This window comes from Mastomys coucha, unplaced genomic scaffold, assembly GCF_008632895.1.
Source record: "Mastomys coucha isolate ucsf_1 unplaced genomic scaffold, UCSF_Mcou_1 pScaffold18, whole genome shotgun sequence".
NCBI lineage: Eukaryota > Metazoa > Chordata > Mammalia > Rodentia > Muridae > Mastomys > Mastomys coucha.
In genome coordinates this window covers 85448579-85459482 of record NW_022196900.1, presented here as the reverse complement: position 1 = coordinate 85459482, position 10904 = coordinate 85448579, and positions in this window count along the sequence as shown.

Genomic DNA, 10904 nt, shown 5'->3' with positions numbered 1-10904 from the left:
AAGTGAAGCCCCTGCAGGCAGACATGCCCCTGGGGAAGAAATATGGGTTCTGTAATACCATATTTTCTGAGGGAAATAAAGAAGCCACAGTCCCATGATATTTGTTTTCTTTCAGTGTGGACATTTTAAAAAACACTCTTGCAGATAAGATGCTAGGCCCTCAGGACTTGACCTCCACTTTGGGGAAGCAGCTAATTCGGCTAATTCGCGGTAGGAGAATACTTAGAAAAACTGTTAAAGGTGAGGGTGTGGCCTTGAACTTCTGAGAGGCAGATGCGGTGGAGTCCACGAAGAGGAGGGTGTGGACTTCGATTTGTTCTCCAGATGGCTTTAGATATTCTGAGCAAGAGTTGGGGGATGGGTGTGGATTGAGGTTACATTAGAATCTGAGGATATTAGGGTGCTGGTGGGGGGGAAGGCAGCAGGAAGCCCGCGGAAAGCACCTTGCCATGAGTGACTGCATACGTGCCTGCGTCTATTCTTGAGGGGTGAGGTGAGTGGCAGAGCAGGACCACTGTGCTTTTACACGTGGGGTAGAGAGAAAGGAGGGAACACTAACCCTTGCACCCTCCCAACCCTACCATGATGTGGTGTTTGGAAAGATCATGTCTACTGTCAGGAGCAACCAGGAGATGGCCCTAAGCCTGAGAGCTGGGAACTGTGTCCCTGGAAATAACAACCCGCTGTGAGCTGGGTGTGGTGGCACACATCTGTAACCCTAGCACTCAGGAAGCCAACACAAGAGGGTCAAGAGGTCTAGACCAGGGAAGGGCCAGTGAGATGGCTCAGTAGGCTAAGGCACTTGCCACCAAGCCCTAATGATCTGAGTTAGATCCCCAGGACCCACATGATAGAAGCAGAGAACTGACTCCTGTAAGTTGTCCTCTGATCTCCACGTGCACGCTGTCACACACAAATACATATGTGACATACACATGCATGTTCTTTCTCCCTCCCTCTTTCTCCCTCCTTCCCTCCCTCCCTCCCTCTTCCTCCACCATTCTCTCTCTCTCACACACAAACACAGAAATACATTAAATGTGTTTGTAAGAGAGGTCCAGACCAGCTGAGCAAGGGTGGACTTCTGTAACCCCAGCTCGTGGGATACAGAAATATGCAAATTGTTAAAAGTTTATGGCCACTGGGTAGTGATGGCACACGCCTTTAATCCCAGCACTTGGGAGGCAGAGGCAGGCAGATTTCTGAGTTCGAGGCCAGCCTGGTCTACAGAGTGAGTTCCAGGACAGCCAGTCTAGGCTGGCCTGGACTGCATGGTAAGAATTTACCTCAAAAGCAAAACAAAGGGACGTGCCTTTAACACCAGCATTCAGGAGGCGGAGGCAAGCAGACCTCTGAGAGTTCAAGGCCAACTTGGTCTACATGGCAAGTTCTAAGACAGCAAGAACTACATAGACCCTATCTCAAAACAACAACAAACCCAACCTAACAAAAACAACACAATGACAACAGCAACAAAAGAGCCAGTTGGGTTGTTTGGGGAACATGGCATTTTCTGTTCACCCTAAGCTGTGGTTTATTTCTATCTCCTCTGGACCTCTTTAGAAAGGCCTACTATCCCAAGGGGCTCCCTTGAGTGGGTGTTTGTGGAAATGGCTTCAGAGCCAAGTTGAGCTGTGTTTTATAATGCTGGCCCACTGGTTGAACAAAGGAGTAGCTAGTCCAGAAGAAGCAATGCTGATAATTCCCTACAGCGATTTGCAGGAATCTTGGCTACTTCGCGATTTGCAGGAATCTTGGCTACTTCGCTCATCCCAAGAAGGTCTCAAGGGGTCATGAGATCAGCTAATACCTACAAGGTACTGGCTACAACTTACTGAATTCCTACTTAGTTGTTCAAGACACAGTAATAAATGCTTTATATACATTATGTGTGCCCTGTAATTGTTCTATAATACTATTATCATATCCCCACTTCTCAGATGAAGAATTAAGATCAGGACAGTGACTCACCCAATGCTCTACCAGTGAGCTCCAGTCCCAGCCCTGCTTTGCACAGTTGTGAATAAAATGAGCTCAAATTGTACACAGTAGACGTCTCATCGATAAGGAAAGAACGGTGGGCTGGGTCTTGGTTCAGCAAAAGAACTCGGGTCTAGCACACAATGCTGGGTGTGGCTGGACATACTTATAACCGCCCCCCCAACTCAGAGCCCCCCAGAAGCTGAGACAGGCCCATCACTTTGGGGCCAGTTTGGGTCATACACTGAGATTCTGTCTCTAAATAAATAAACACCCAAACTCAAAACCCTCTGCAAAGCAAATACTCAAATGATCTTCATTTTACAAGAGAGAAAATTAGGTTTGAGATGAGACTTGAGGTGACATCACCAAGGTGAGTGCCCTTAGGAAGTGGCAGTGTCTGGTTTAGCTTTAAAACCCTTTGCACCCTGCTCTGGACAGCTTCTTCTAAGTGACCCTCTTTCCTTCAGGAGCAGGGGAGATGGGGCCAGGCTCTAAAAGAGACTTCTCATTTGTTAAAGAGGCAGATAGCTCATAGACCCTGGCATTCATTCTGACAAACTCTTTACTGGGACAAATTCAGGGGCTAGAAGAGCAAGCCACTGCCTTAATTAATTAATTGATAGGTAATTAATTAATGTGATGCTAGGGATTGAACCAGAGCTTCTACCACTGAGCACAGTTACCCCAGCCCTGGGCCTGCTGGATTAACTTTTTAATCTTAGTTGTTCAAGACACAGTAATAAATGCTTTATATACATTATGTGTGCCCTGTAATTGTTCTATAATACTATTATCATATCCCCACTTCTCAGATGAAGAATTAAGGTCAGGACAGTGACTCACCCAATGCTCTAATGCACTGCTTTGGATTAAACTTTTTCATTCGTAGTTCCTTAAAGTGAGGCAGAAACACTTTTTTTTTTTTTTTTTTTTTTGGTTTTTCGAGACAGGGTTTCTCTGTGTAGCCCTGGCTGTCCTGAAACTCACTCTGTAGACCAGGCTGGCCTCCAACTCAGAAATCCTCCTGCCTCTGCCTCCCAAGTGCTGGGATTAAAGGCGTGCACCCTACCACCAGGCTCCAGAAACACATTCTTACCCATTTGTCTGGGAGTATAAGGTGGCATTGCATCTGGGGCCATGCAAAAGTCAGCCTCTCTTCTACTCCTCCTCTTCCTCCTCCTCTTCTTCCTCCTCCTCCTCTTCCTCCTCCTTCTCTTCCTCCTCCTCCTCTTCCTCCTCCTTCTCTTCCTCCTCCTCGTCTTCCTCCTCCTTCTCTTTCTCCTCCTCCTCCTCTTCCTCCTCTTCCTCTTCCTCCTCCTCTTCCTTCTCTTCCTCCTCTGCTTTCTCCTCCTTCTCTTCCTCCTCTTCCTCCTCCTCCTCTTCCTTCTCTTCCTCCTCCGCTTTCTTCTCCTTCTTCCTCTCCCTCTCTTCTTTCTCTCTCTCTCCCCCCTCTGTTCTCTGAACTATATTCTCTATCCTTCAGCATGCACTGATATCCCCTCAGTCTGGGACACAGTGGTCCTTGAGATTTATTGCCTCTGTCCAAAAGCCCAACTGACAGGCAGCTCTCCTTTAACATCTGAAGTATCCAAAAGCGCCAACCACTCTGTCAGCAGAGCTTATCCTTGTATGGTGAGGTTACCCATAATCTTTCTTTCTTTTTTTTACTTCTTTTTTTTTCAATTTTTTTTTTTCCTACCATGAACTTACTTCTTTTGTCACTAGTTAAGGTGTGGCTAGAATTGTGGTTTAGTGGCAGAGTTCAGTCCCTGGCACATCTGCCAAAAAGAGAAAAAAAAGAAAAAAGAAAAAGAAAGAAAGAAAGAAAAAAGAAAGAAAAAGAAATTATTCTCTATTATTTGTGGCCCCGGTGATGTAGGGTATATTTGTTAGAAGCAGCCTCAGGACCAGGGAGAAGAAGTGAGGTATTGAGAGGGCGTTAAAGGTTGAGAACCAATCCCTATTCCTGGGAGATCATTGTGAGCCTCCTCTTACTTACCTCGTGGTAGGCTGCATCTTAGAAGATTAGCTGATAGCCTGCAGCTGAGACACCAGATATCAACTTTATAGGTCAAGAGAGCAAGAGTCGGAATGTTTCCATTACTTTCCCAGCAACACATAGCTCGAAAGTGAGGTGGCGACGCTCGAGTCCCAGTCTGAATGACTCTAAGCTGGCAGACTTTAACCTCGGGACTCAGCAACCATCCTGAGCCTCTCCAGTGAGAAGATGCTCATGTGTCCCCAGTTGGTCACGCATAGTGAAACTACCTGAGTGCCATGGCTCATATTTATAATCCTGGCATTGCAAAGACTGAAGCAGGGAGATTGTGGAAAGTTTGAGGCCAGCCAGGGTTACAGTGACACTGTTACAAGCAAACAATAGTAGTAACAACAAAAATACATTAGCAGAACTATCTAGAAAACCCAGCTAAGTAAAGATTATTACCCCACTTTTCAGATAGGAAAATTAAGGCCAGGAAAGGGACTATACTTGTTTGGTGTAGTCAGCCAAAACTGCTGAGTTAGTCAAAGTAGCAACATTTCTTGTAGAATCCAGGTCTCTCTTCAGATAGCTCCCCCTTCAGCTACCTCTGCCAGTTCCGGAGGCTTCCTTCATAAAGCCAATGATGACTCCTGACTGTTGAGAGGACTTCCCGTCTCAAAAGACTGGAAGCCTGGGTGTTGACAGTCCAGTGGAGGAACAATTGCAGGTCAGTTATCAAGTGGGCAGGGCAGTGTAGAAGATCAGGTCTGGCAGGTTATAGCTGTCTGTCTGTCTGTCTGTCTGGTAGGGGTTGGCTGCCTGTCTGATAGGGGTTGGCCTGTCTGTTTGGTAGGGATTGGCTGTCTGTCTGGGAAGAGTTGGCCTACTTGTTTGGTGGTGGTTGGCCTGTCTGACTGGGAGAGGTTGGCTGGCTGGCTGATTGGGAGGGGTTGAACTGTCTGTCTGGGAGGGGCTGGCCATCTGTCTGGTAGAGGTTCGTCTGTCTGGTACCTTTACTGGCACATCTGCTTGCTTCCTACCTGAGGATCATGCCAGTATACCTGCTGAGACAGCCTTGAAGGCTTCCTCCAGCCTTGGAAGTGTCACCATTAACCAATGGAGAAAATGAGACCAAGAGCCCTCCCCCACCCCTAATAACAACTCCATGTTATTTAATGTCCTAGCATATTAACTTTCTACCAGGCAGTATGCTAAGCGGCTGACGTGGGGGCCCATCTAAGCTTTGTATGTAATGCTTTTTTTTTTTTTTTTTTTTTTTTTTTTTTTTGGTTTTTCGAGACAGGGTTTCTATGTGTAGCCCCGGCTTGTCCTGGAACTCACTCTGTAGACCAGGCTAGCCTTGAACTCAGAAATCCACCTGCCTCTGCCTCCCAAGTGCTGGGATTAAAGGCATGCACCACCACCGCCCAGCGCTTTTTTTTTTTTTTAAAGATTTATTTATTGTATGTATGTAAGTACTCAGCACGTTGTCACTTTCTTCAGACATAGCAGAAGAGGGCATCGGATTCCGTTACAGATGGTTGTGAGTCACCATGTGGTTGCTGGGAATTGAACTCATGGAGAGCCGTCAGTACTTTTAACCACTGAAGCACCTCTCCAGCCCCCATCAAAGCTTTGTAACAGCCCCAGAGAAAGGGGCTCTCTAGCTTTGGAGCCAGACAACACTGGATCCAAGTCCCAGCTGTGCCACGTGCCTGTTGTGTGACCTCAGAAGAATTCTTGATGGTCATTCAACAAACATCCCCGCCCTCTCATTGTGGCTGCCCTCTGCAGCAAGCACAGGGATGCCTGCTCTCCCAGTGCTTGAGGTGAAGCAGATAAACCATAGACATAAAAACACATAAATAACAGTAGAAAATGAAAATCTGGCGGTAGAGTGGATCGGGATCTAAAAGTGCTGAGGTTGGAAAGATAGCTCAGCAGATAAGAACACTTGCCCAGCACCCACAAGGGCCCAGTCTCAATTCCCAGCACCCACAAGGCCCCAGGGAAAAAGACAAAACCTATCTCTCTCTCTTGGGATATGGGACTCTCCATCATGGGGAGTGCCTTTCACAGCCGAGTAGTTCTGCACGCCAGTGTAGATCAGGACATTAGAAAGAGGCGGTAGGTAGGTAAGGATATCGCTGTGGCACCAGACTGGCTCCACCAACAATCAGCTGTCTGACCGCTCTCAAACTGAGAACCGACTCAGCATCAGTTTCCAAACCTTTACACTGGCGTATAGCCAAATCCTTCTCCATCCTAATCATCCCTGGCTATGTCCTGCCTCCATGTGTGTCTTTCTCATTTGGCCCAGACATGGGATCCAGTTCTCTATTTCCTTCATCCTACACCATGCTAAAAGGAAAGAGAGAAAGACAAAGGGTGTCAAGTAGAAGTATGCCTATACCCTATCCTTGGTGCATGTTGGCCACTGGAGACTCCAGGATCTGCATGAGAGTAGCTTTCTTGAGATATTGTTCTTGGCCGTATAGTTTTCCAGTCTGTTCATTTTTGTCCTTTCCTGTTAGACACCCTACAGTGGAGCCTGATGTTCGCAGTGGATAAAGTCGCCCAACACACGTTCTAGGTAAACACTCTGCCCGTTCTAGGTAAACACTGTGCCTCCAAGTTATCCACTAAGCCCAATGGCCAGTGCAGATATTAATACTGAGTGCTGGAGCTGGAAAGATGGCTGAGCAGTTAAAAGCACTGGCTGATCTTCCAGAGGACCCAGGTTCAAATCTCACCATCCTCATGGTGGCTCACAACCATCTGTAACACCAGTTCCAAGGAATTCAATGCTTTCATCTGGCCTCCACAGGCACTAGAAACACATGTGGTGCACAGATATCCATGCAGGCAAAACACCCATGCTCATAAAATAATAATTAAAAAGTATTAAGTGTTTATTTCTGTGCCTGGTACTTTACATTCATTATCTCAACAACTCTAGGTGGACCGGAGAGGTAGCTATGACCCCATTTTATAGATGAGGAAACCAGCTAACAGAGGCAAAAAGGACATGACCAAGATCACATAGCCAATGAGTGAGGGTTCAGGCCCAGGTGACTCCAAATTGCTCTCCCAGTGAAAACAAAACAGCCGGGCTGGCGAGATGGCTCAGCGGGTAAGAGCACTGACTGCTCTTCCAAAGGTTCTGAGTTCGGATCCCAGCAACCACATGGTGGCTCACAACCACCCGTAGTGAGATCTGCGCCCTCTTCTGGTGCCGCTGAAGACAGCTACAGTGAATGGGGCTGGAGCGATCGGGGTCGGAGCTCAATTCCCAGCAGCCACATGATGGCTCACATACACATAAAAATAAATAAACAAATCTTTAAAAAAAAAGAAAACAAAACAGCCCCGGAGAGTTTTATGCTTCACCACTTGCTGTTGTCTGTGGAAGCAGCACTCAGTTCCGCCTGCAGAGGAATGGTTAGGAATAGTCTGGTTGTCTCTAACTCAGAAAGAGTTGGCTCTGGGATGCCCGGAGGAGCTGTAGGGCCCTGAGGACCTGACTGTATCTTCCCTGAACCATAACTTCATTGCAACAAACGCTCTTCCCTGGGGTCCCTGAAGCTGGAGTCGTTTTCCCCAGAAAGATTGAGCCCAGTTATTACTGGGTGGCCGTATTCCCACGAAATATGGAGATAGGAAACATCTGGGGAAGCTGTAGTTGCCAGAGAACAAACTACCATTCACAGACCCCACGGAATCAAAAGAAACTGGTTCAGGAATCAGATAAGGACCAGTGGGTCTGTGGTCTGCTCTCTGGACCTCGGATTCACGTCTTTTGTATAAAAACCAGTCAGACTACATAAACTGTAAACTGAATTGGCACCAGGCTGTTAGCATTAAATGGATACAGGAACAGGCAGACTCCCCCAGGTCACAAGAGATGGAAGACTATGTTCTCTCTCTTCTGCCCCAGGCTATTCTGACCCTCCAGCCGAGGGTAAAGGAGAGTTCTTTTGCCACCCTGAGCTAATTCTGGCCACCCTAGGCTCACTTTTGTAGAATGGCATCTGGGGATTGCCTCCATGCCCACAAGCAGCACAGCTTCTGTCCACCCAGCAGACTCCATGGGGAGTTTCCTCAGCTTCTGTCGGGCCACCACCCAGCCCTGGGTGTTCCCCTGGGCTCCCACTGGGATCCTCTGATCCTGTTTGCAGAGCTTGCACTCATGCTGAAGCCTGAGGGTGCAGGCGTGTTTCACAGCCATCAGCAGCACTGGCACATTCCATTTCAGGACCATTACAGAACAGAATGACAGCAGCTGCCATTCGCTGGGCCTGGCTCAGCCCCAAACGCTTTATGTCTATGAGCTCATTTAATCTCTGTATGAGCCAGAGGCCACCAAGGAGGAAAAGGAGCCCGAGAGAGGAGAAAAGGTGTGCCTGAGATCTTGTACGTGCTGGTGGCAGGGTTCAAACTCAACTTCAGGAGTTTAATCACTATACGGTGCTGCCTTCCCAAGGTACCTTCAGAGGTCCTCGAAGTGGAAGGTCTCAACTTGTCCTCAAGTATTTCTTTTCATATGGACAAATCAAGGCCCAGAGAGAGACGACTGGTCCGCTGTCACACAGTCACCAGTTCCTGAAACATTCTAGGCCACTGTCCCCAAAGCCTTCTCACACTGTTCCAGAAAACAGAAGGTGCCCCAGGCAGATGTAGTTGGATGAACAAGAAGTCTCATCTTGAGCAGTTCTTGGGAAGTTCTAGACAGTGTAAAGGATTTGTGTAAGACCATCTCTCAGAGGTCCTCAGGGTTAGCAGAGTCCCAGCATCCCTCTTGGCAGCCAGGAGGCTGGGGGTATCACTCTTTTGGACTTACCACCAATCACTGATCTGGAGTGACGTCTAGAATATTCTTTCTTTCAGTTGTCTTGACTGGCTAATGTCCACCTGTCTCTATGGAAGGCCAATGCCACCTCCTCTGGGAAGGCTTCTGTGAGCCTCCAGGTGTCCGCACACCCAGCCTGGCCTATGGACTCACATCAGAGGCCTATGTAGTATTGTTGGACCTTATGACCCCCACAACGACAACATTCTAGAACTTTGTGTTAGCCTCATAAAACCAACTAATGATGGATGCTTTGTCTAAAAGAGGATTGGAGGCCAGGCATGGTGATGCACACATAACATCCTAACACTTAAAAGGCTGAGGCAGGAGGATTGAAAAAAATCCAGGCCACAGGGTGAGTTTAAGTTCAGCTTGTCTAAATTCTGTCTTAAAATAGACAAACAAACTGTTGTGTAGCTCTCTCCACCAGATCCAAAGTTTCCCTCCTAGAATTGAGGAAGAAGACTCATAAGACTTAGGAGGTAAAGGGAACTTTTTTTTTTCTAGTATAAAATGAAGATTGTTTCAGGTATGGGAAGAGGGGGTGAGAAGGGAGTAGAGGCAGAGATAGAGGACAGAGAGATAGAGGAGAGTGAAAGGAGGAAAGAGACTGGCTGGGAACATGTGGAGAGACAGGTGAGGGAAGACACACACATACACACATGCACACACACATAAACACATGCACACACACATATACACATGCACACACATATATACAAACATACATATATATAGACATGCACACACATACACACATGCACACACACATACACACTTACATACATATACACAGACATGCACACACATACACACACATGCACACACACATACACACACACATACATACACATACACACACATACACACAAATGCACACACATACACACACATACATTCCCTGTCCCTGTTCTGGCAATTCCTCCTCAATCTTGTCCAAACAATTTGAGGAGGCAACTTGTAAGGTTTATTGTTACCAGTCTGGTTTTTTTTTTTTTTTTTTTTTTTTTTTTTTTTTTTTTGGTTTTTTGAGACAGGGTTTCTCTGTGTAGTCCTGGCTGTCCTGGAACTCACTCTGTAGACCAGGCTGGCTTTGAACTCAGAAATCCACCTGCCTCTGCCTTCTAAGTGCTGGAATTAAAGACGTGTGCCACCTCCCCCACCCCCGGCACCAAACAGTTTTAATTTCTTTCTTTTTTAAAAATTTCTAACCTAGACTGTTTTTCTTAAGGGTAAACTCCAGAGTTAGACCTGGATAAGAACCTGACGCTTCTACTCAGCAGCTTTTGCTTTTTTTTTTCCTTTGAGACAGGGTTTCTCTGTGTAGTCCTGGCTGTCTTGGAACTCACTCTGTAGACCAGGCTGGCCTTGAACTCGAAATCCGCCTGCTTCTGCCTCCCAAGTGCTGGGATTAAAGGCGTGCGCCACCACCCCCTGGCCCTACTTATAGCTTTAAAAGGTAATTTTCCCTCTATGAGTGGCCTCAGCAGATGGCTGTGTTTCGTTTGCTCACCTGTGACATGGGGACGGTAGCAGAACCTGGCATAACATGGTTGTGATAAAAGCAGAGATAAAGTAGATGGTGCTTTTCCAAGTTTGGTCCAGAACCCCAGCACTGACATCATCTGGGAATCAACCCCACCCTGACGCACTGAATCAGAGGTTGGGCATGGGGCTCCACCATCTACAATCCCTGTTACAACACACCTTCCAGAGAACTCTGGCACTGTGCTAAGCACAGAGCCCAGTACACAATTAACTAGGTAACAAATGATCCACACTGTTGCCACTGTTTTTCACTGCTGTAGTTTTAGTATTCTTCCTGTGAAGCTGACTGAGTTCCCTGTGTCCCTTCCTCTTCATGTCTTACAAATGAACTCATGTTTCAATTGCTAGTAGGACCAGTTGCCCACACAGCTGCCCTTTGAGAGCACAGCTTCTCCTTGCACATACCCAGGGATGTGTTTATAAAAAAGATAAAGAGGGAGCCAGGCAGTGGTGGCGCACACCTTTAATCCCGGCATTTGGGAGGCAGAGGCAGGTAGATTTCTGAGTTCAAGGCCAGCCTGGTCTACAGAGTGAGTTCCA